Genomic DNA, 27,793 nt, shown 5'->3' on the forward strand with positions numbered 1-27,793 from the left:
AAACTAGAGGGAAAAAATACTCTTAAGGATTTTATTCTAATATCGCAGCTATGTCAGTCAGCCCGTGACCACGTTCAGTGTAACTCGATCGAAACATCGGGTCAACAAAATAAGGTATTTTAACTTTTTATTCTTTAGGTATCCTAAACAAATTATTGTTTATTAAATAACAATACTGAGGGCATACAAAAGTCCCCAATCCGCACTTGGCTAGCGTGGTGGACTCAAAACCTAACCCCTCCATCGTTCAAGAAAAGACCCTTGCCAAACAATGGGACAGAAATGTTAGAAAAACCAGACCAGTTGCATTATAATATTAAAAATACTCTCTTACACTAATTGTGGGACGTAAATAATTAAATTCAATAACAAACAAGGGAAATTAAATTCAGTAGCAACAAGAGGAAACAACACGGGCTTAGTGACACCACATCAAAAAGTCATTAGCCGACTGCGAATAAATGAACAATGTAGGAAGGCAGCGAGATTAGCTGCAACGTCCCCCGCGCATTTACATAATACATTTACAACGACATACTGTGCTCTTTTTACTTAATCACTGGTATATTATATATTATTATGACATTTTTCGGGGAGTTTTGGAAATTTTGTGAGAAACATTATTTTTTTAATTAAGTTAACTTAACTCCCACCTTACCTTATGGTAATTACAATGAAAACGAGGATACCTATCTAAGAGACGCCCATTTAATCCGTTTTTGATAATTCCATCCATACTAATATTATAAATGCGAAAGTAACTCTGTCTGTCTGTCTGACTGCTACTCAATCACGCTTAAACTACTGAACCAATTTGCATGAAATTTGGTATGAGAATATTTAGATACCCGAGAAAGGACATAAGTTTATATATCATCACGCTACGACCAAAAGGAGCAGAGTACCAGTAATGAATGTTACAAAAACGGGGAAAAATTTCACCCATTCTCTCTTATTGGACGCAAGCGAAGTTGCACGGGTCGGCTAGTGATTGTAATACTTAATAATAGAAAAATAGACGGAAGCAGATCAGTCAGATCATCTTAGATACCAGAATCAAGAAAAAACTGACGAATCAATAATATTTTGAATAAGTCGGAGAAACAGAAGGAGGAGCTCGTGGCTTAGTTAACTACAGCCGCGTGGATCGATCTCTGAGATTAAGCAACGCTTGCCGAGGTTGATCTGTGGATGGGTGACCATCTTATACATATCGAGTTCCTCCGTGTTTCGGAAGGCACGTTAAATTGTAGGTCCCAGCTGTCGTTTTCGAAGATCTTTGACAGTCGTTAACAGTAGTCAGAAGCTTGAAAGTCTGACATCCAGTCTTACCGAAGGGTATCGTGTTATAACCCAGCTAACTGGGTTGTGAAGGTCAGATAGGGAGCCGCTCCATGTAACACACTGGTATCCAGCTGCATCCGGTGAGACTGGAAGCCGACTCTGACGTAGTTTGGAACAAAGGCTAAGCTAATACACGAGTATAGTCGGAAAAGCAGAATCAGTAGAGTGTGTCCCAGAAATATCTACGTATGCAAAAAGGTCAGAGGCGTAGTATTCGTAACCCGCAGTCTTGTTTTCGAAATAAATATTTCTGTTTCCGACTCCTGCGTGATGTTATGTATTATACGTATGTGTACTATTTAATCTACAAACAGTGTACAATAAAGAGATTTTCCATTCAATTAAATTTCATTTCGAAACATCAGAATTGTTTCCAAAATTTTCTTTTAAAATCACATCAAGTTCCGCCCAAAATCCACACCAGGAATCCTTCAAACTCTTTCAATCATCTCAAAAAGAACATTGCCAGTAATACGCGACATTCGTCACAAATCGATGGAGTGTAATGTGCTGAACATACGATAAAGGGAATCTTTTCACTTCGTCATCTGCCGCACAATAGCGCCTTGAGAGGTGGTAAAATTGCCTTCATATAAGTGCTCCTTAAAAGCCTTGAATCGAGACTTGACTTTGATCTTTATGATGTTAATGTTAATTTGATTGTGATAATGAGAGAGATGTATGAAGTACATACCCTCTTATTCATAAAAATATATGAAGTTATGAAAGGCTTATAAAGTGTTCTGTTTCTTTCACTCCTTAGCAAAATGAAAAAGAGAAAACATATTTTAGTAGTGTTTTAACTAAAATAGGTTTATAGTGTGTTTATGAATAAAAGGGATAGTCTTTAAAGGTTTTAACAGAAATGACAGTGAATAGCTACACTGACATTTAGTTTTAGTGATAAGTAAAATTTTTTTTTTATCCTAAGTATTGGTGAGATTTCTTAAGAAAAAATATCTGGAAATCAAACTCGCTTAACTAATATAGTAAAACGTTTTCACTGATTCTCGACTGAGACTCGTTTACCGCATTTTCTTCTGCAGTTAGATATTATATTATTAGTTCATCAGAAACATTGACGGTCGTCATTCGAAACACTGTATTGTTATAATTTATTTATAACTTAGGTATTTTATGTTATATTTAAGTGCTTTAGTATCCTAATGAGAGAAGACGTAAATTTTAACTACTTTTAAATATAATTTACTGTTTGGATTCTACTTCTTAATAAAAACGCTTATTTTAAAAATGTACCTTTATTATTATTTTTAATACTTATATAATGAAAAATATATTTTTGTCATTTTCTTAACGACAAAAAATAATATTTATTGGTCTATAATATTTTTTTTGTATCACATATGATTATATTAAAGGTATAATTCTTAGTTCTAATATTACAGCTTAGTCAAAAAACTATATTATGACAGTGGCACATTTAAAATGTACCAAAATTATCACAAAATGTTGACTAACGATATTAAATTTTTATTCTTACACAAAACTTTTTTCTAAGCAATATTTATGCGCCTTTTCCTTCTGTGTTTCTGTGTTCACCGTAGCGGCTTGTTGCTATATTCAGGCACACAAAAGACGACCGTATACTATATCACTTAAAATCCAGTGGCTCCTTTTAACCACTGAAGATATAATGCTAAAAGTATAATAATCTTGTTATATAATATACTACATTATTTAACTTTTTATATAATGCCCTGTTTAGTTTAAACACCATCAAAGTCTACTGACATAATGTACACAAATAAATTCTCAAGATCCTACCCCTATGGGAAGAAGGCGTGATTTAATGCAATATGTAAATAAATTTTAAGAATGAAATTTCATATTTGGGATTTTCGTTTCAAAAATATATAAACACGTGTTCCAGGGTTGTTTGGAAAATCATCCCCTAAAAGGTTAAAATAGGGTTTGAGAATAGAATTTTATTTTTACTAACTTTTTTTGGTTCACTAGTCATTTATACAAACAACTAATGCCTACCAAGGCTCTCTATTTAAATTGTTGCCTTTTCCAAATATTCTATGGATAGTGTTTAAATCGATAGCTCTTTGGTTTCTCTAGGGCCTAACTCTAAACCTAAGTTTATGTCCGCCTTGAAGCCTGATGTTGAACGACTCGGTGGACAGTCGGCCAGGTATCTGGGTACTCTCACATGGTGACACTTCCATCTTCAACAGGATCTGGTAGACTATGGCCTTCATCTCGCAGAGGGCGAATCTTGAACCTGTGGGCAACAAATATTGTTTGTAGGTCAGTTAGAAGAAGTAGCGTACTGTTTTGTAATCAAATGGTGCTGGTTAAAGGTCTTTTTAAGACGTTCTTTGGAACTACTAGGCTTTGGTAAGTTGCCTAATAATATAAGCACGAGATTTCAATGCAGCTTTAAAAATAGGACATTGTATTTCAGGTAGTTTAGGTCGCGTGTCGCTACCATTGCGTCGGGAGGTCGTGGGTTCGATTGCCAAACAGACCAATTATTTGTGCGATCTACAAATATTAGTTTCGGATTTGGTAGTGCTTTGTGTTCGTTCTTTGTATGTTTGTTAAAGTCCCCGCGTCACAAGAGCAATTTTTAGTGCAGGAGTTGTCTTTTAAAAAGAAAAAAAAGAACGAGATTTTCTGTATCTTTTTGGTGTCATACTGATGCATTGGGATATTCCTTTTTTAAGACTTAGAGATAAATTTTCTCTTGATCGTTTGTCAAATTTTGAATGTTGTTCTTACCGATACAGTTCCTCGGTCCAACACCGAAAGGCATGTAAGCGAATGAATGTATCTTGTGCTTGTTCTCTTCAGAGAAGCGCTCAGGATCGAACTTCTCAGGATCAGGGAAGTACTGAGGGTCTCGGTGGAACGCGAACGCTGGGATCACGATGCCCATGCCTTTGCGAATCTAGAAAATTAAGATTATAATAAAACATTGACAATAAATCGCCGCAAATTGATAATATCCCCTTTTTTGTGGAGACGGGTGGTAAATATGAAACAATTGGTCAGCGAATAGACACACAAACAGAGTAAGGAAAAAACACAGGTCTAATATTTTATTTGTTGACAGAAATAAAATATTCAATTCAAATTCGGTTTGATTAGAGGCGCTCATAGCCAGTTGCACCCAGCTGGTAAACGATATATGGGTTAAGCAAACCTTGGCACGGTTATTCCATAGACACGTAAAAAGTCGGTACCGGTGGTTGTCAATTGGTTGGTTGGTTTGTAAAATTTGACACTAGGTTGACCTTTAACCATACGATAAGAAGAAGACTTTAGTCAGAATTTTATCGTGACCAATACTCACAATAAAGTCCTTTTCAGAGTCTTTGTTAGCTTTGCCCAGGTTGTAGTCTTTGTTGCACTGCCTGTCCATGGCGATACCAGGGGGCCACAGTCTAAGCAGTTCTGAAAACGATAGTTAGTTTAAATTATATAGGTATTATTTCTACATAAAGATTGATCAAAACCTTATTTCATTTGTAATAACAGGGACTTATTTCAAAGCTATTTTCCTCGAATCCCAATTTACGATGTTTTCAAAATTAAATATACCTCATGTTACTCGCCGGCAACTAAGCTCTAGGTGAAAATTTTAAACAATTCCGTAATTTCGAAGCCTATTTGGAACAAAAACATGAAAATTAAAATCCATGATCTTTGCAATATTAGTATCAAAAGTCTTTTTAAAACTCATGACATTTCTCTTACCTGAAGTAACCATATCCAGGTAAGTCATATGTTGTATCGAGTTGAAGTCGAACTTGCCGCCGTTTTTCGCGTCATGTTCCCTGATCTCCTTCGCCAGCCGATCCTGGACGTCTGGGTTGATGGCCAGCTCGTACAGTAAGAACGACATGCCTGACGCTGCCGTCTCGAAGCCAGCGATGAAGAACAATACTGCTTGAGCGATTAGGTCTTCGTCAGTCCATACTGGAAGAAGAAGGGAAAATTATGGGAGAAAGTTTTCTATAGAATATATTTTAGGGTTTTGAAGTTTTGCGTGTTGCTGTGAATTTTATTAAAGGCTTGCTTTTATGATAACCTATCTTTGTTCAAACACAAAAATTTTATAAACCTTCTGTTTCTGCTTTCAATGTAAGCACTGAGTAAACCTCCTCAATAGAGTAGAGATAACCTTTTTTACAACCAGACCCGAAACATCTATTTGTGAATCACATAAATACCATTTACTCCGCGTGGGAACCAAACCCTAAACCCCTCAACGCACTGGTAGTGGCGCGGTGACCACCTAAACCACTGCGCCGCTGAGGCAACTATTACAGATTTTTGATCATTATTATTTTCGCTTGATATACTTCGTTATTGAAATATTCCAATACCTATACGATATAAAACGATACTTTTTAAAATACTCAAATATTATTGCTACAATACATAAAAAAACACATATTAACCTCGGTTAACTTCCTTGGTCCCTACAGTAGATTCTTCAACTGTTGCAAATCCAGCGGGAACATCGTCTTTCGCTTTTGTAGTTTCATGGGACAGCTTTCCTGAAAGAAGGTTTTTGGACTTATTAATATTACATATACAAAATATTTTATTATGAATAAACGTATTGCTTGGACTCAAAAACCAAATCTGTGTGATAAGTGGCGAAAATAAATTCAGTCTATAGTAGGTATGTTTGACGGGACCGAATCAAAATGAATTTCCAAAAACTACGAAATAATCGTGTAATCTTATTTTATTTTAATATAGCGAGAAACGACTACTGTATTATCTATATTTTATTAACTTTATCTGTGTAGTTTTTGACGTTCATCACCTGTTATACACTTTTGAGGTAGAATTGATCAAAAACTTTTCTTAGCCGATGTTTACGCCATAACATGCATGCCAAATTTCAGCCCGATTTGGGCTGTGCGTTGATAAACGCTATGTCAGTCAGTCAGTCATCTTTGAGTTATATATGTTACTGTAAAAGCCCGAACAGTGGTAAATCCTAAGATTTTCCGGTAAAATCTAGGATTTACCAACTCTCAATGGTAAAAGTCCGAACAATTCTTTTATTCCGAACTTTTACCTCTATTCACTTGATGATGTCGCGATGTTGCCGGAGCCCCGCTTCGCGGGACTCCTCCTTCTGGGTGGTATAAAAAAAAAATAACCACGAAGGCTAAGGTGCCTCACCTTAGCCTTCTAACCTAACCTACCCATGTCGGTTTGCCCAAAATTCTTTCTTTATAACACGTTATGATATGACTTTATCAACTTTTACCGTGTGATTATGTAAATCCTAAGATCTATCCAGTGAATAGTGGTAGAAAAAAGTTCGAAATAAAATAATTGTTACGACATTATTTTATCATTGAGAGTTGGTAAATCTTAGGTTTTACCGGAAAATCTTAGGATTAACCACAGTTGGAGCTTTTACAGTAACATATACCTATATGTTAAACTTGTACCTTTTTTAGCCTCCATGAGTAAATTAATCATATCAGGTCTGATGATGTGCTTCATCTCGCGGTCCCTCATTGTGTCCATCACCAAGTTGCGGAAGAAGTCCTTGGAATTCTGAGTCAGGAAGTCCCAGTTGAAGAACTGAAATACAAAAAATTATTAAATTCAAGTCTCTCATGTAAATACAACGTTTTCGTACAATTTATTACACTTTCAATTTTTTTTGTTTTGGGTGTTTCGTAGTAGGTATTCTATGGCAGCCCTTAGGTACTGACCACCAAATTTCTATAGATATTTGTACAATATCGAATCCATGCAAAGTTTCCAACCAGCCTGCCTCATAAGGGGGGAGATCTTTGCCCAGCAGGGGACATTAATAGGTTAAATTTATTGTTTTTCATCCAATCAAATTTAAACTGTGGATAAATAATATAAAATCTCGATAACCCCTTTGACTTATCAAAATTTTAAGAACTACTCGTATGACGTCTGCATTACATACATTTTAAACTCTTATTTCATCAAGTTTTAAAATAACCTTTTCAATAGATCTCAACGTAACACGAAACAACAAGTGTACCGATCTACGGCTCAACCGCAATAACTCGTCAACAAGATGATAGCGACACTTTGATTGTCAGTCACTTGCGAGCGCCGCATCCGCTACGATTACTGCAGGTAATACCCTCGACCTTCATTCGACTTTGTTTGAGCTAGAGATACAATAGGCAAATTGTCTCGATATGGTCGTTGATGGGCATTTTTACAAGACATACATAATATCTGGTCCCCAACCCGCACTTGGCCAGCTTGGTGGACTAAAAACCTAACCCCTCCCTCATTACGGGAGGAGACCCTAGCCCAGCAGTGTGACAGTAATGAGTTATAGGAGATAATATATCTAGTAAAGTAAAGGGAAACGACAAGAACGGACGCTGTAGAAAGACATACTTAGGTCATATCGGTGATGTCTTGCAAAATTGTCAAGTGCGTAATTTGTAGCCGGCGGTCCTGTATTTTTGTTTATCTTAGTGAATAATGCAAGAGAAATATAGTACTCAGCGTTATTTAAGCTCCGCCTATCCTTATGGGAAAACGGTGTGATTTTATGAATACATATGTATATCGCACCATGTGTTTCCATTGCAAGAGGCGAGACACTTGACGTCGTTGGCTACACGTATCGCAAAACTGGTCATCAATTGTATCTTTAAATTAAAGTTTTTTACAGCACCAACTAACTGTTGTTATTTTAAAAAGACTCATTATATTGTGATTCTAGTTCCTGTCGGTTTTTATTCACATAAATTAAATTCTGTAACAAAAACTGACATTAATCTTGGTACAGCCGGCAGGTACGAAATTGCATGTAATAAAAAATCTACTTAAATTAAAATAATTGTTACTTTTGAGCCTTTGCGTGCAACATTAGCTGTAGATAACAAGTTTTTGTGTATCGACAAATTTAGTACTAAAAGTCCCCCTCTTTCTGGGAAGAAACCTCTGCCTAATTGTACATTTGAACAGTTTTATATCTCCAATAGTATCGACTACCAACAACCGATTAGTTATTGAGAATTAAATGTTCTATTAGAGACTGATCAAGAGAAAAAAAATAAGACATTTAAATTGTAATCAGCCAGCAACTCGATAATACCAAAACAAAGGTAGAAAAAGATGTTCGAGTAGTCAACATTTTTAAAAAAAGAATAAAGCTTGGGAGTGTTCTGCTTCTACCAAGTCTGTCCAAAGGGCAAGCCGAGAGTTTCTTGCCGTTTCTTCTCACGAGCAACCAGCTTTTTCAAAACGGACAAAATAAATAAAATATGTGACTGTTTCAAATACTTTGTACGAAATAAAGGATATTTTGAATTTGAATTTGTAAATGCATGTTTAGCAACTATTATATGCGATTGGTACATACATGTATGTTCTAATAATAACAATGATATAACATAATGTATGTGACATGTAAACACAACATTGACATTCAATATGCGTAGTACTCTACTACAGCTGCTGTGAAGGACAGATCATATTATTTGTATGATTCATCGCATCTGTGGCGCAGTAGATATGTATTCGACAGCTGATCATAAGGCCTCGGGTTCAATTTCCTTATCGACCATAATACTATTGTTATTTTTTAATTTATGTACAAATATTTCTTAACTAGCTGACCCGCGCAATTTCGCTTGCGTCACATAAGAGAGAATGGGTCATAATTTCCCCCGTTTTGCAACATTTTTTACTGGTACTCTGCTCCTATTGGTCGTAACGTGATGATATATATATAGCCTATAGCCTTCCTCAATAAATGGGCTATCTAACACTGAAATAATTTTTCAAATCGGACCAGTAGTTCCTGAGATTAGCGCGTTCAAACAAACAAACAAACAAACTCTTCAGCTTTATCATATTAGTATAGAAGTATATATAGTAGCCCGGAGTTTGGTAACGTGGCCGGTATATAGCAATAGGCTCGGTTCCTTTTATATGGGACTAACATTGTTAATGGCGATACGTGGGTGTAATTTATGCATCTTCGGGTATCACACAATATCGGTATCGAGGTATCGAGGCGCCCATAGCCAGTTGCGCTCACCGGTCGGTAAACGATCTGTGAGTTAAGCAACCATTGGCGCGGTCATTTCATAGATGGGTGATCGTATAGTGGTATTTGAACTGGGCGTCTTCGTGCTTCGGAGGGCACGTTAAAAGTCGGTCCCGGTTGTTGTCTACTAAGACAACAGTCGTTAAGCCACGTAAAAGGCCTCTCGGGCGGCTTGAACAACTTTGACACTAGGTTGACCACTAACCATACGACAAACAACATCACATGACTGTATTGTACGTATGTATGACTAATCACCTTTGTTATTATTATCACTAATTCGACTCCTATGTAATTGAAGGTTGTAGTGATTAAATACGTATTAGTTACTTGAATCGTCTGTCTGCTGTTTGACATCCAGACAACATTTATCTTTACCGATAATAGTGTTATTGTTTGTTGATAGGAAGTTAATCTCTGAAATTATTGTATAGATTATTTTTTTGTAGATACACTACGTGTCATGTTATTACGTTTGTATGCAACAACATCGTAGGCTGTGCAAGGGTGACTATGCATTGCCCACATTTTCGTATTGTTTTTTTTCTTAAATCAGCGGTTTCGTGTTACATTCCGAGTTACAAACCCACAAAGTCAATTACTGCATAGTTTAATTCATAAACTTGAAAAATCGACGACCGAGCGAAAGACAATAACAATTCACAATAACATAATCTGTAGATCAGTACCTCGATTCTCTACCACTATCGTCTACCGACAACCGGCTAGCTATCGAATTTTGACATTTAGAATGTACTGCCAAAATGTTTCCTACGACACTCGTCAGAGGCGCTGATCCGATTTTCATACAAAATTTCTCGATGACAGGTCGAATGTCGGTAGTCGATAGTAGAAGAGAATCGAGGCACAGTACCGGAATTTTCTATTACCATCGACTACCGACAACCGGCTAGCTATCGAGAAATGTTGTATGAAAATCTGATCAGCGCCTCTAACGGGCGACGTAGGAACTATTTTTTTTTACAGTACATTTTAATGTCAAACTCACGGTACTCGAATGTACCGACTGTACAGATTTACGCTACTGATTAATGTTTGTACTTTGTTTAATTGTAGTATTGTACACGTGGATGGTATAGCAAATAAAACCTACACTGGACTATAATATTAATTTGTTATGTTGAACATTGTTCAATGAGATCATCCTTCAATGTTTTATCTAAGTACTACTATGTCATATTTAGTACCTACTTTACGTTTGCTATAAAGCAATGTAACTGAAGAGTAAAGTAGAAGAGACTTTCTTGAAAACAAGGAACAATGTTAGTAAATTTCTATCGCCGATATCTATAGGAACCTAGAAATCTTTTTCGGTGGGAATAAGGCCGTAAATATAAAATTATTCTTTTATTTCTCCTACAATTCAGAAGCAGTAAATACGACTCCTGCGCAAAAGTCTTTGAACCGATTTGCGTCTAGAAGTAAATGCTCGGTTTAAGTATTTTGTGTTCGTATACTAATAATGTCTTTAAAAATTAATAAAGCAATCGATCCTGCGCATGATTTTTGTCAGTCTTTAATTTATTGAGTTGTGACAACAATTGATTGATTCTTGCCAGCTCTTCTCATTGGCCCTACCTTCCTAACTGGCGATAAATTCACTCTCTGTATCTGACTATCATAAGTGTAATTAGACCTAAATAAATAATTTTGATTGACTTAAAGAATAAAAAGTTCGTGTAGAAAATCCGACTCACCCGTGCTAATTTAGGGACGTTCATCATAATAAAGAACATGATCGTCTGTCGGAAGCCGAAGCTTGAGGACTCCTTGGCGGTCGCGTAGAATTCATTGTTCACGTCAGTGTGAGAGTCCACCTTCAGTCCGAAGGCACAGGACGCGATGACGTCATTCGCGTAACGAGTCGTCAAGTCCCTGCAGTCTACGTCTACGTAGCCATCTGAGGAACGTTTAGATATAATGTAGGTGTCCTTATAGACTTTTCAGTGGTTTTATTGAGTCTGAACAAAATCTCAGAAAAAATACCAGCCAGTTCAGCCTGTACAAATTATGTAACTGCTTAAAATACTTTAAGTAATTTTGCATCTAGACCAAGCCTCGCTATTTAATTATAATTTGAAATCATGTAATAGGTTGTTGAAGTCTGGTTTCCAAATTATTAAAAAAATCTGGAGCAGTGCTCAAACAATATCAGGAATCGAAATGTCGGTTTTTAAGTCAATGACATGGCTGGATGCAATCGTCACGTCTTAATTTTTTTTTTTTCAAATAAACTCTTTACCTTTTGAATCTTGGATTTTCCTTTTGAGATTAGCCATCATCTGGTCCCCGACCTCCACCATGAACGGCACCATCAGACGTATCTTGGAGCTGGTGAACGCTGGACTCAGCGTCGAGCGCATGTCCTTCCATTCTTGACCTGTGTAAGTTTAGAATAATATGATATTTTAAGTATTAACTTAATTTTATCTTACGTTCGCATTATTCAGTTCATTGTTTATGCACTAATTCTTTCCTTATGTAAGGTCATTAATCTAGATTTTAAAAGAACGGCACAACAAAGGATTTCTTTTCTATTTGTTATGTAAAATTTGAATATATTTTAATAAATCGTAATTTATCCAAAAATAAATAATTATTATACATTTACAGTCAGTAAAAAAATGATTAGATGCGAATCCAAAATATATCATTTTTCAAAAGTAGAGCAGTGATAGCCGAGTGGTATAAGTTATATGTGCATTAGACATAATGATTACTTGCTCTAACGGTGAAGGAAAACATCGTGATGAAACCTTGCATGCCTAAAAATTTGTTAAATACATTTATTGAGGGCATTCAAAATTCCCAACCCGCACTTGGCTAGCGTGGTGGACTCAAGGCCTAACCTAAGCCAAATCCTCGTTCGGGATGAGACCCTTGTCCAGCTGCGTGACGGTAAAGAAGTAAAAAAAAATTACTTTGAACTCTTACCTTTCAAAGAGAACAGGTTCCTAGCGAAGAACGAGTTACTCTCGCTGAAGATGGAACGATGGTCGAGGAAGTACTCGAAGTCTTTGACACCGATCTGTTTGACCAGGTCCAGGTCGCGGATCATCACCAGCTCGTTGATGAATTCGAACCTTCCTACGAACCTGACGAAGAAAATGTTTAAGAATTGATGAGGACTGTTGGCGATAGAAATTTGGCTTTAAGTATGAAAGAGGAATTGTAAGGCGCCGGAAGACCGATCGGCAGTTGAGAATATAAGGAATACCTACATCATAAATTGAAAGGTCGCTCGCTCATGTCCTTTTGTAGACAAAGTTATCGGATAACTAGCTGACCCGCGCAACTTCGCTTGCGTCACACAAGAGAGAATGGGTCATCATTTTCCCTGTTTTTGTAACATTTTTCGTTCGTACTCCGCTCCTAATGGTCGTAGCGGGATGATATATAGCCTATAGCCTTCCACGATAAATGGGCTATCTAACAGTGAAAGAATTTTTCAAATCGGACCCGTAGTTCCTGAGATTAGCGCGTTCAAACAAACAAACAAATAAACTCTTCAGCTTTATAATATTAGTATAGATTATGTATTCCGGTTCTTTAAGATTTGATAATAAGCGTCTTAAGATTACAGGTAGATTAAGTAACACTAAATTGTTATGGTACTGAAATAGGCAGTTATTTAACAAATTAATTGTATGACTTATAAAATGCAATAGTATTGAAAGAATGACCAAAGAACAAGGGTGTTTTTTGCTATCTCTAATCTAGGCAGCATCGTGTCAAGCCAAGCTAAAAGGCTCTTTTTGTCTACGTCACTTACCTTTCATTAGGAAACCGATTGTACAAATCCTGCATATTATAAGCGAAGTGCTCGAGCCGTACGATTACTTTGCCCATGTTGCCCACAAGTGGGATGGGCGTGACGTACTTGACGCCATAGCGACTGAATCGCGAGTATATTTGACGAAGATACAGTATCACCACTGCTATCAGCACTACTATCCATATTAGTAGGATTATCATGATCTGAAACAAAATAATTTAGGTATAAGAACTGCATTATTAGGATATTTTTTGCTAATGCTAGCTGACCCGGCAAACATTATTTTGCTAGTGCCTTTACTGTTATTGGTATGAATTGAAAAAATCAATTAATTTTGGAAAGCGTATTTATTGAGGAAGGCTATAAGCTGTATAACATCACGCCACGACCAATAGGAGCAGAGTGCCAGTAAAAAATGTTCGAATGCCAGTAAAAAATGAATCATCTTTTTTTGCACTGAAATTAAAGTAGGGAAAATATTTAATAGTATACAAGTATCAATATATTTTACAAATTAGTCAGCTCCCACTTATAACAGCAACAAAATAAAGATGACTAACACCAATTTGTTTACATGTGCAATGACCGTGAAGACATAGCCAAGTTCAATAATAACGCAGCGACTAACAAGGTCATTGACCTGTGACTCGATGATGGTTAAATTGAACTTCACTTCGCGAATAAGGGGCTTAGCTAAGCCGAATAAGGATACATTGGAGTACCTAATTTATTTTAGGGCACATTCTATAGTGTCATAGTTTTAAAGTACGAAGCAACCCTTGGTGCGGTCATTCAATAGATGGGTGACCGCATAGTGGTAATTAAACTGGGCGTCTCCGTGCTTCGGAGGGCGCGTAAAAAGTCGGTCCCGGTTGTTATCTACTACGATAACAGTCGTTAAACCACGTCAAAAACCTTCGGGCGGCTTGAACAACTTTGACACTAGGTTGACCACTAACCATACGATGAAGAAGACGCTAAAAGCTAGTACTTTATACGTCTTCAAAGAAATCGCCTCAGTTTGATCAAAACCTGGCAACAAATAAAGTACTTATTATTTGTCGCGGGACGATGAATTCACTTACTGTTAATTAGTACTTGACATTGACAAAACTTAGGAATCCTAATTAAGATGGATCTATATTAATACTGCCTTGAAAATGTAATTAAATTGATAGTTTACGTTTCGGATGGTACAATTTTAGAACAAGCGTAATTTTTACGATTCAATTTTGCAATTGAGCAGTCATATACGGCGGCGGATGTTGTCATGTAGTACGCAGTACTACGCAGTTTGTAGTGTTAAGACCATGTGCTGTTACCGGTAAAACGTGGTTACTTTTGAATACAGGGGTTTGGGTTTTTTTTAAGACAACTCTCGCACTAATAATTTCTCTTGTGTCGCGGGGACTTTTACAAATATACAAATAACGGACACAAAGTACAACCAGACCCAAAACAATTAATTGTGGATCGCAAAAATAATTGTTCCGTGTGGGAATCGAACCCACGACCTCCCGACGCAATGGCAGCGGCTTAATGACCTAAACCACTGCGCCACAGAGGCAGTCGAAATGGAAAGAATTGGGCATGTTTAAGGTCAATAACACTATTTGAAATTCTACAATTTTATTCATAGATATATTTAGTATCAAGAACCGGAAAACTGAATTTGTCTTGTTAACCCCCAATAATGTTCAAAGGTAGCCTTTTCTTACGGTACTTATTATATATCAACACTAGTGAAATCTACGGGTCGTTTTTTGTTCTGAAACTGCAATACAAAATACAGTATGATGTTGTTTGGAGTTAAGGGTCATAAGTATAAAAAATATTGTTTTATTACTTATAAACTGTCTAATCATCACATTTAATTTTCTATCTCATTGACAACAGACATAACAATAACAACTTTATAGTTATTTAACAATTGTTTTCGAACGTTAAATACCTAGTAACCGGTGTGTAGGTTAACTGCTTTTGTGTGTACTATGACGTCATCGTTTGTTTACAAATTGTACAAGTTCTATTCTATTCTTTCTTTGTTAAGTGGTCAACCTTGTGTCAAAGTTGTTCAAGCCGCCTGAAAAGCCTTTGACAAGGCTTAACGACTGTTATCTGAGTAAGTAAAATATGGTCCGAAGCGTACCAACTACATGGAAAGCAAATCACCATATTCGATCTCCTGTTAATATTTTTAGTCGCAATTACGAATATTTGCTACCATTATTATTAAACAACAAGTTTTTATCAAATAACCTGTTAAATTAATGTTTACAAACAACGTCGAAATAACAAAATGAGTCAGTATTATTCGTGTTTTTGTCAATAACAAGATTAAAGGTAATTACTATTTGATTATACAAATTAACGTGTTATCTGAATAAGTGACAAGACTAGACAATTTAGTTAATATTGAAGTTATTAATAGTATTGATGAAGATACGATTTTTTTTTATATTTAGGAAATATAGCTTATTGAAATGAGGCGCCCATAGCCAGTTGCGTTTACCGGTCTGTAAACGATCTGTGGGTTAAGCAATCGTTGGCGCGGTCATTCTATAGATGACCGCAAAGTGGTATTTGAGCTGGGCGTCTCCGTGCTTCGGAGGGTACGTAAAAAGTTGGTCCCGGTTGTAATCCACTCAGATAACAGTCGTTAAGCCACTTTGACAATAGGTTGACCACTAACCATACGAACACTACTAAACGCCGCGCACATTCCCTAAGTGAGACAGCTAAATTGTTAACATATTATTATTTACAGTTCACTCACGACGTAAGGTACAGCAGCTCCTTATTACACTTGAGTTACCCACTTATTAATCTCACAAGTCTAGGCAAGCGCTTGTAATTGTAATTAATACTACAAGCTAAACTATTGTAACAGATACAGTGACGTAAATAGTTATTGATATTGTTATCACGTTCCCGACACTGTGTACTGCGTGATAATCAGTGGATCTTTGTTGTTGATTTGTTTTTAGGATTCAATGCACCTAAAGGGCAAAAACGGAATCATCCGTCTGTCCGTCTGTCACCAGGCTGTCTCATATACCGTAATAGCTGGGAAGCTGAAATTTACACAAATAATGTATTCCGTTGCCACTATAAAAAATATGTTCTTTCGTATTTTTTCGGCATGGCAAATATAGTATAGTATAGGCAACACTTGTATGTGTCACAACAAGGCGGTATAAATACAGCCTTGTTGTGACAAATAAATGCATATTTTTTTTGAAACTCAAACTTATGACAAATGACTGCCTCTAATGCGGTCGGTACGGTAGTGTATCGGACCGCTGAACACGAGATCTCGGGTTGAATTGCCGGGGCGAACAAAGTTCTATCGGACTTTTGTAATTTATGAATATTCCTCAACAGAAGCGTAAAACTTAAATCAAAATCATTTATTTTTGCTATAAATAGGGTTATAAAAGATGTTTCACAATATAAAATTCATAGTAAAAGCCCATTTAGCCCTATCAAATAGGAGCAAATGTTATGTGGCAGTGCTATGGTATGTTATGTGCTTAGTACCTAACGGTAATAACTATTTGGTTTCGATAATTACATAACAATCTAAAACATGAACACACTTATTATTTTACTTATATTCTAATCATAATTTAACTTATGCCTTAAGAACTACTTATAAAAAGTTCAAGTAGCACTCAATGACGTTAATTATTTCATTGTTTGTACTTAATATTAATGAGTACTATTATGTTTGTAGATCCGCTTCGTATCTTTGAGATCTTCACTATCTTCCTTTTATGGAAAGATTTCAGCTAACATTAACAATTCGATAACTTTATTACACGTGTAAGCTGTTGAAAATTACATCAGCTTTTTGGTAAAAAAATGTTGAAATACAATTAATCATTTAAATATAATTCACCACAATTTTATTTTGCCTGCCTGCACGGTTGGCCATGTGTCGATTTTTTTCATTTTTTTATCAATATCTTTCTATCCAATAGTAGGCTGGAAAAGATTGTCTCTGTACGATAAGACCTCCAATTGTACTAATGAAATAAATGTACAATTGTTAAAAGTGTACAATAAAGAGAGTTTTCATTTCATTTCACATTTAAGCGAATAAAGATTTTATTTAAAGCGAAGATTTTGTTATTATTTTAATCAGTTTCTGTCAACATATATTTTATGAAATATAAAGAATAACCAAAATATTTTACTAAAAGCGCACATCACTTGTTTTGTTATTGCATTTTTCGAAACCACAACTCATTTTTACTCTGTATACCTAATATTATCTTTCGAAATTGTAAAATTCATCTCATCATCATTATATTTGCAACGTTGCAATTTTATAGTATCTTGGACCGGGGAAGAACATCGTATAAAAGGAAAAAAGGTATTTCAAAACCAGTTTGTGACCCGTGCCTCTGTGAAGAAAGGAATTCAATCATTTTGTGATTTGATTTCTTAAGTGCAGTGACTACCTGGGTGAGGGTTGCTCCTACCACTGCAGCAAATATCGTGGGTTCGATTCCCATATAATTAGTTATAGAAGTCTTTCTGCAATTTTATGTTTCTTCTAGCTGACCCGCGCAACTTCGCCTGCGTCAAATTTATGAGTGAGAATGGGTCATTCCTAATTTTTGTAACATTTTTTACTCTGGTACTCTGCTATCGGACATAGAGCCCATAACCAGCCTACCTCAATAGACTATCCAACAGTGAAATAATTTTTAATTCGCACCAGTAGTTCCTGATATACTAAGCGCGCTCAAACAAACAAACTCTACAATATAATAATATTAGTATAGATAAATCACGGCTTCTCATCATTCTTTTTAAGCGTAGATATTGTTTTTTCATTCTAATTTATACTATCTGTTACGTAGTGACATAAATAAAAACACGTATAATTTTTCTTTTGTTGATGATTTTACGGTTCAGAGCACAAGTCCATGGTCAGATACATAAATTTCAACACGACTGCGTGATGTTATTCTCTAATAGTAGTAACACGAAATTCTAATCGTAAAATCTAATGTTCGTAAAAATAAACCGCAAAATTAGTTATCATACTAGTAATAATTGTAATTCTTCAACGAATTCTTCTTCCTATCCTATGGTTAGTGGTCAACCTAGTGTTAAAGTTGTTCAAGCCGCCCGAGAGGCCTTTGACGTGGCTTAACGACTGTTATCTTAGTAGACAACAAACGTGCCCTCCGAAGCACGGAGACCCCCAGTTCAAATACCACTATGCGGTCACCCATCCATGGAGTGACCGCGCCAATGGTTGTTTAACCCACAGATCGTTTACCGACCGGTGAGTGCAACTGGCAACGAATTACCGAAGCAACCTCGTAAATTAAATTTATAGCCAAAAACCTGGAGAATCAAATAGTGTAGTGAAATGAAGCTATAGACACATTCTATATATTAGATGGGATCCCAAAAAGAGCTACTAATACAAAATTGTCTTTATGTAACTGGCAAACAGATCTTAAACGTGTACCTTCGTAAATAATCAATAGAACAATGTTTAAACGCATCTACACAATGTATTAATTGCATGCGGTTCTTTCTTCCGTTAACAATCGTTGTTTACACCTTGATATTACAGCTCAAATATTTACTATGTAAATATGCTAGTCACTTGAGTGTTTAATGGTAACCCTAATATTTGTTTTTAGTCACTGAGAGGAAAATAAAATCCTTTTATTCTGCTATTGTAATGTTGTTTTTACAATGTTTGCTATATTTCAAACGAATATAACAAACAATCTTACACAGAAAAAATCGCAGGAAAAAATATTTCTTTCGTTTTTCCGTATGGAAAAAATATGTGATATATTTTATGTATGTATATTCACGGTTTTTGTAATTCAAAATAACAATGACATACATAATCAATTTTAAAACACCAAACAGCCTAGCCTTTTAACACAATGATTTGGATAGCTCACCGCAAATAATTCTTACTTTCACTCAAATCCCAAAAAAAATATAAAAACATTATATTTAAACAATTATAAAACAACTTACTACGTATCCAGTGGGACCGGTTCACATAAACTGCGTAATATTTGCGAGAGAAACTGGCGACCACGGACGTGTGCCTCGGAACAAGTGAGAAAACACACTGCTGAGTTTGTCAATAAATGGACTTATCTGGCTATTACGTATTTTAATTGACAACTATTTGAAAGCTGCTGTACATTGTTTTCTCCCTTATATTAAAGTGATTAACACGTTATGTCAAAGCAGCAATGTTTTCAATAGTGAGCATCAATTTGACGTACACTAGTTGTAAACTCAGATACGTGACAAGCCGTGACGGTGGGAGGCACTAATTTGGATAGACCGGTGCGTCTTTGGATGAATGAATTAATGATTTTTAACTCTCGACTTGTACACATATTATAATGTAAATAAGGTATTCTATCGTTTAACTTTCAATCGCGCTTAAGACCCGTTACATTATAATATTTTGGATGGATGGTCGTTGATTTGGATGTTTTGAATGGAATATTGATATTGCGTTTGGTGACATGAACTTTTGCGAATAAGATAGAGTACCCTAGGTACTCTAATAAACCTAGATTTATTAGGTTTATATATATTTAATAGTTTGAGAGAATTAAATGTACTGTTAGAGAAAACGGTTTCGTGATAAGTTCTTTAAAATAATGATGAGTTTCTGTGCTATCGTGTAGTATTGTTAATTTTGTAATATAATTCAATGAGGGGCATGAAAAGTATTTAATAAAACATCATTATATTTATCGTTCAGGGATTTTTGGAGTAATCAGATAAGAATATTAATATTTTTTTTTCTGGCTTTTTAATACTCTATTCCAATCATCTTTATCTTATTCTTTCTTTTTCAAATCGGATTAGTAGTTCCTGGAGATTAGCGGGTTCAAACAAACAAACACTGCAGCTTTATGATATTAGTATAGATTTCGAAGTAAAACCGCTTATTTGCATTTGACGGTTATTGATCTACTTTAATAACTATTAAAAACTCTTCATTTCTGTAATTGAAAACCAGGGTAGAGTTATTGATCAAACATTTGAACTATAATCATTGAATTACAAATTTCATAAATAAGCTCCCCAGTTAGCTGTTGTTCCTATATAAAAAAAATCTGTTAGAGTATTTTCAGTTATGAAATTATGTAAACCCGACATTCAATATCCAAACGTATTTCCTGCCTACTTTTTGTTATAAACAAGTGATCATATAAAGAGCGATATATGAATAATATTTTCATCACTCAGTTATAATTCGTATTTAATAGCAATTGTGACACCCCTAATCATAACTACCTAATATGGACAGTATTGTCATCCATCGCGTTATCACTCACTAGCTGACCCGCGCAACTTCGCTTGCGTCACATAGGAGAGAATGGTTCACAATTTTTCCCGTTTTTGTAACATTTTTTACTGGTACTCTGCTCCTATTGGTCGTAACGTGATGTTATATAGCCTATAGTTTTCCTCGATAAATGGGCTATCTAACACTAAAAGAATTTTTCAAATCAAACCAGTAATTCCTGAGATTAGCGTGTTCAAACAAACAAACAAACGTTTCAGCTTTACCTATAATATTAGTATTAGTATAGATTTTATCTTATAACACCAACAACAAGTTTTTACATACGTACCTACCGAAATGTAAGGTCAACATTGTTTTTTACTAAACATGTATTTTAATAGGCAACATAATATTATTCATAGATAATACACGTGTAATACAAACGTAAACAGTTTTTTTTGGTTCACGTTGAATTAACCATGATCGTGGCGCCGAAATTTGATAAAGTTTAGCAACTTAGGTAAGGTTGGAAAAGGATGGGTGACCATTTCAGCATTTTACTTTTTTAGAGCGTAAAATGAAATTTCAGATAGTTGAAAAACACTTTTATATTATTAAACCTAACCTAAATCTTTGAATACACCAATTAATATGGGTCAAAGAATTAACGTCATAATATATTATGTATCATAGTTCTAGAGTAATTATATCACAATAAAAATATATTATAAAACTTAAGTATTAGCACAAAAAGTTACATTCTTAATTAACAATATCACGAATCTTCAGATTTTTTAATTTTAATTCCTGGGCTTAAACCGAAGCCAGTGTCCTCCCTTCAATTCTAGGTTGAATTTCTCCATAGTCAGTTCAGCTGGGATGCAGGTTCTTTCACAAGGCGACAGTTCCAACTGCCTTAAAATCTGATACGCCATCACTTTCACTTCGCAGAGTGCAAATCTTGACCCTGGAAATAACAAATCTTGTGTGGGTATTCCGAACCTCAAGGTTTACAGTGTTAAATGGAAAGACCACTATGATAAATGAAAACAAATTAAGTAAGATGCAATTGTCATGGAAGCTCTATAACTGGAAAAGGATTTTAACAACACAATTCTTAGTAGTGATTGTACAAAGTGGCGTTCTCTGGACTGTATACCCCAATTGGGAAAAGACGCGATTTTTTTATTTGTATGTACAATTGCAGTAACCTAGCTGTTTGCGGTAATTCTCCGGCATTTTGGAAAACGGATACCTCTTAATTAATACAGAACGTTTCGCTGGGCTGTAATTAATTAGGAAAACAAAGAATCATGTCTCGAGTTAATCAGCTGCCTAATCTTAAATTGCTCTGTGTAGTGTCTGCCCTACTAAGCTCTGTTTCTTTTGTACTCACCAATACAGTTTCTAGGTCCCAAACCAAATGGCATGTAAGCAAACGGTGGAATCTTGTGCTTGTTCTCCTCAGAGAAGCGCTCAGGGTCGAACTTCCCAGGGTTGGGGAAGTACTGAGGATCATGATGGAAGGCATATACCGGTAGTGCCACCACTGTATCTTTACGCAACTGAAACAAAAGGTTTTTGATAGAGGAAACACACATTTCAGGCCTCTACAGTATCCCGCTAAAAGCTAGTCCTCCCCTGTTTTCTTCCAGAAAGTTTTGCTTTAAGTAGGTTATTGACAGACGTGTGTATATATATACATCATAAAAAAAATACTTACAATATAATTCTTATCAGATTTTTCATTAGGTTTTCCCAGGTCATAGTCTTTTAAACACACTCTGTCCAACGCTACTGCAGGAGGCCACATCCTCAACACCTCTGAAACAAACCTTTTTTATAAAATCTGTAGCTTTTTTTCTTTTTCTGATCATTTCTGATTTGTGCCACCTACATAGTACCTTCAACATTTCAATAGTTTTTGATTTACAATATAAAAATTCGGTTGTACTATTGAAGTGCCTTCTGGAAACTGGAATATTTAATCACTGGTATTCCTTATTAGCTTCATAAAAGTATATAGCTTTCGTAAACTTTTGTATAACATCAATCTTTTTCTGTATAGTTTAAAGCTCTTACCTGATACAACCATGTCCATATACGGCATATCCTGAATAGATTTCAGGTCAAATTTACCACCGTTCTTAATATCGTTCTCTTTGATCTCCTGTGCCAGTTTGTCTTGAACCTCAGGGTTGCAAGCCAGCTCATAAAGGAGGAAAGACATCGCAGTCGATACTGTTTCGAAGCCAGCGAAGAAGAAAAGTACAGCTTGCGCAATTAGGTCATCATCGGTCCACACTAAAAACAAATGGTTTTTCGACACATGACTTTTTTACTTGAGATCTTGATTAAAGTATACGAAAGGGGGCAAATTATCATAATTTAGCCTTGTCTTTATACGCAATTCGTCAGATGCAATATTTTGCAGGAGTACCAAGTAATATAAAAACGTCCTTGACAGGGAGTCAAACTTTGTCATGCGATACTTGTGGAACATATTTTGGTTAAGTTATTGTGGTTTAGTGCTCATTCACGTTGACTCGCGGGCGCGGTGGCGGGCGCGGTCGCGAAATATCAAACGTATGGCGATGTACCGAAGTGTTCACGTACAAACCGTTCGCGCGGTCTAAGTCGCGGGCGAGCTAGCGGCGTCGCGCGCGGCCCGCGTGGCGCGCTCGCGCCAATATCAAACGCGTGAAGATGTTCGTGTGTGTTCACGTCGAACTAGCGGTGGCGGGCGCGATTCACTCGCGATGTCAAGTAAGATCAACCAGTTTGAGCCAGTTTGAGCCAAACGCCCGCCTGGCGGCCAACGTGAACACAAATCGCCACGTCCCCGCGCTCGCGACCGCCACCGCGCCCGCGAGTTCCAACGTGAACAAGCACTTAGTCTATGATACAATCTACTTTTTGTGAACTTCACCTTGTAATTAGTATCATATTTAATTATTGGATTGTTGCCTTTTATAAACTGAACTTGCTGCCCAAAAAAATTATAAACACATAGATTCAACACAGTTAAAGTTCATTAAAAAAAGACAAAGGAAGTCTAGATCGCCTTGTTCCAAACCCATTATCATCATTTACAGCTTTTTCCGCAGGTTTGGTGTCTCCTCCCATTAACATTAATGATTATTTTTCTGCCGTGTTAGCACTTTGAACTAAAGGATATTTAAACTAAACCATAATTTCACGAACCTCTATCAACATTCTTGGTGCCGACAGAAGACTCATCTACAGTAGCGAATCCAGTAGTCTCGTTGTCATTTTTCACGGTTTCATGTGTAAGTTTACCTAAAAAATTGCACACATTCAATATTCGATTGCCTGTCATTCAAGCTAATTCATCAGCCAGCTAACAAAATGTAGTAGTAAAGTCGAATATACCTTTCTTAGCTTCCATGAGTAAATGGATCATATCAGGTCTGATAATGTGTCTCATGTCACGATCTTGCATCGTGTCAAGAATAAGTTTTTTGAAGAATTTCTGTGAAGGTACCGACATGAAGTCCAACTTCAGCAACTACAATTATTATAAAGAATATTAGTTAATATTAGAAATAGTATACTTGACAATGACGATGATTTTCATAAATCAAAAATTACAAAATAGTAATGAATATCAATCAATAACTTTAATGTAAAAATAACTGTATTCACATCGAACCCATTTGGTATTTCAACAAGCAAAAATTAATCTTTCACCAATAATGGGAGTCCCAATTAAGTTATTAATTAGGGAAAAAATGTTTGCGAACTTAATTTTTTTTGGCTTATTGAAGATCGTTAACTTGAGTTCAATAACCTTATCCATCCATCCAAGAAAGAAATACATCTTACCTTAGAAATCCATTTTGGTAGATTGACGAGAGCAAAAATAGTAATCAACTGACGCAAGCCGAATGTGAAAGTGTTTTTGCCCATCACGTAGAATTCGTTGTTTTGTTCATAATGAGAGTCTACCTTCAGACCGAAGGCGCAGGAGGCGATGACGTCGTTAGCGTACCGCGTTGTAAGATCCTTGCACTCTATATCTATGTAGCCATCTGTGGAGCAAATAAATCATGAGAAGTGATGATGGATCTACCTTTAAATAGACGATTGCGGCAATATTTTGCTTTTAGTATAACTATTGTAACTTTGCAAAGAGCTATGATGAAAACATGACACGACGGGTGCAATTGATTGATAGCTCTTTTTGGGTACCTTTTATCAAAAATTATGTCATTTGACACTTTCAAGCACTCTTGAGTACTTGACTCACCCTTAGAAGACTCAATCTTCTGCTTCAAGCTACCCATCATCTGGTCCCCGACATCCACCATGAACGGCACCATCAGACGTATCTTGGAGCTGGTGAACGCTGGACTCAGCGTCGAGCGCATGTCCTTCCATTCTTGACCTGTGTAAGTTTTAAAAGTAAATTTTGGTGCTATCAACGTTTTACTGGAGCATATGAGAGGAGACAAAAGACGCCATTTTATCGTTACATCGGTACATAAATAAAAAATCGATATAAAATTTCTGCACATATTTTATCCTTTGCTAAGTATTCCAAGAACTGAGATCCTCTTTCCTAATCTTTGTTTTCTACTTCGCTGTATCCTCGACATCATCTTCTGAGCTACACACTAGTTTATATATCTTTATGATCTACAGTTTCTATTATTTTCTTGGATCGTTCTCTCAATTTTTGCTACCCTCCTATATATTTTACACAAAATTCTGCCTACTATTTTAACCGATCATTAATATATGTTCAATTATTAACCTAAAAACGGTTAGACCAAGATAATGATTTACCTTTCAAAGATAGCAGGTTCCTGGCAAAATATGAATCACTCTCGCTGAACAAAGAACGATGGTCGAGGAAGTACTCGAAGTCTTTAAGGGCGATCTTCTTCACCAGCTCCAAGTCACGGATCATTACTATTTCTTTAAGAAATTCGAACTTTCCTACGAACCTGACAAAAAATATCGATGTTATACTTTTGCAAACACATTATGTTTACACGTCCTTTGTTTTATATCTGAGGCTTGCTACACACATAATAATATTCAGTTCGGCACGAGTGGTTCGGCAGCATTTGCCGCCCGGCTAGGCCGAGTAATGACGCACCGAATTTATGTCCTTTTGATCAACCTTTAGACCCTGTTTTTAAAACACAAAAAAAGTATAGTTAAGTTCGCTTACCTATCTTCCGGGAAAGCATTGTACAGGTTCATTAAATCCTTGATAAAATTGTCTTGTCGTAGCATTACTCTTGCCATGTTGCCCAAGAACGGGACAGGCGGTATATTCTTTACGCCTCGCCTCTTGAACCCGGAGTATACATTGTGGAGGTACAAGGTCACAGCGGTAACCAAGACTGTCACCCAGATTAGTAGGATTATCATAGTCTGGAACAAAATGAGGTATCTATTTATTTTGTTTCTGGAGCAGCGCAGGGACAATATTTTAAAAAGGATAAAAAATAGTTTTTTTTATGTAAAAACTTCATTTTCGAATTTCAAATTATGATTTTAGAGTAGATAGCGGCAACGGTTACAATTATTTAACACTTCTTATATCTAACAGCACCTAAAAAGTTAAATAATTTTTTATTTGAGACAAGTAAACAGCCTTTTCCTGAAATGACGGCACGCAAATATATCTCTAAGCCCGACTGTAAGTTCCATAGATTTTAAACGATCAAAGAAAATATGATATAATATATAAATATATGTATAAATAAATGAGAAGATTTCTTATCAAAAAAAACTTGCGAGTCTATTAGTAACGTAATCGTTTTACACAATACAGTAGTGTAATTACAAATGATAAACTTTATACCTACTTTGTCTGAAAACAATTGAACACTAATGACTTCGTTGAGCGTCGAGTTGTCGACTATACGAGGACACTTAAATATATAATCTTTTCAATCTTTCCAATTATCTATGTAACCGTATCTATGTATCTTCGTAACTGTGAAACCAAAAAAAAAAATCTATACATGTTTTAATTAATACCGAATATAGACACGTACCTATAATATAACATAATAACTACATACGAATGACGTATTCTTCCTATGGGAGTAAGCATAGATCAAGGAAACAAACTCTTATTTATTCAATTACCTAAACTACGAGTACATCTCTTTGGCACAGTCACAGCGCCAGTAACACGAAACAAAATAATATATTATCTAGTATCTACTACTACACGTTATTTTCCTTTAGGCTGTGCTTTTTAAACTCATTTTATATATTTGTAAAATCAAAATCAAATCATTTATTAATTTAGGTCAAATATTGACACTTATGATAGTCGTTACAATTACTGAATCTACCACTAGCTCGGAAAACGGGTAGAGCCTTATGAGAAGAGCTAGCAAGAATCTCACGGCCACTCTTTTCAATCGTCAAAAGATTTACAATGTGGTTTGTGACCTCTAGACACAAGACTAGATAATGAAAAACTTACTAAATCTCACTATTACAGAAATAAGTTCGCGCAATACGATGCACTCGCTGTTATAAACACAACTGACAATTATCAAGTATATTCTGTTTATAAATACAACGATATCTAATCGGTATAACGCGACTTATTTGTGTTGGTTCACGACGAAGCACGGGAAGATCGAAGGCACTGCTTATGTAACTTGTTCATTTACATATGCCTTCGTGGCGCAGTGGTTTAGGACGCACGGCGCTACCATTGCTTCCGGACTGCGACTATAACCATATAAATCCATTAAAGTTTGTACACGAGACGCGTCGCCGACATTTTTCCCGCAACTGGATTTGTACGGCGGTATTCACTTGAAGACTAAAATCGTTAAGCATGAGAGATTTACATAGCCTTGTTTAAGAGCCTTCATGTACATGAAGGCAAGAGTGACTTAGCGTGTCCGTGACATTTTCAAGGCTAGAACAGAGAACAGGTTTAAGAAAGAGCTGTATGAAGGAATGGCATAACAAATACGTATACATAATAGCGCCTGTTAAACCCGAAGGAGTTATTATCACTCAATTTATCTTCAACAACAACACGGACAAGGTACAGCTCTTCCAAAATTATTATGTTTATTAAGACTAGCTGACCCGCGCAACTTCGCTTGCGTCACATAAGAGAATCATAATTTTCCCAGTTTTTGTAACATTTTTAATGGTACTCTGCTCCTATTGGTCGTAGCGTGATGATATAATAATATAACCTATAGCCTTCCTCGATAAATGGGCTTTCTAACACTGAAATATTTTTTCAAATCGGACCAGTAGTTTCTGAGATTAGCGCGTTCAA

At 35.9% G+C, this 27,793-nt stretch overlaps 1 pseudogene; it reads right to left on the reverse strand.

Moving 5' to 3' along the window:
* Positions 1–3,344: 3,344 nt before the first annotated feature.
* On the reverse strand, positions 3,345–27,113 carry LOC142974920 (uncharacterized; annotated as a pseudogene).
* Between the last annotated feature and the right edge of the window lie 680 nt (positions 27,114–27,793).

This window comes from Anticarsia gemmatalis, chromosome 8 (assembly GCF_050436995.1).
Source record: "Anticarsia gemmatalis isolate Benzon Research Colony breed Stoneville strain chromosome 8, ilAntGemm2 primary, whole genome shotgun sequence".
In the NCBI taxonomy this organism is placed as follows: domain Eukaryota; kingdom Metazoa; phylum Arthropoda; class Insecta; order Lepidoptera; family Erebidae; genus Anticarsia; species Anticarsia gemmatalis.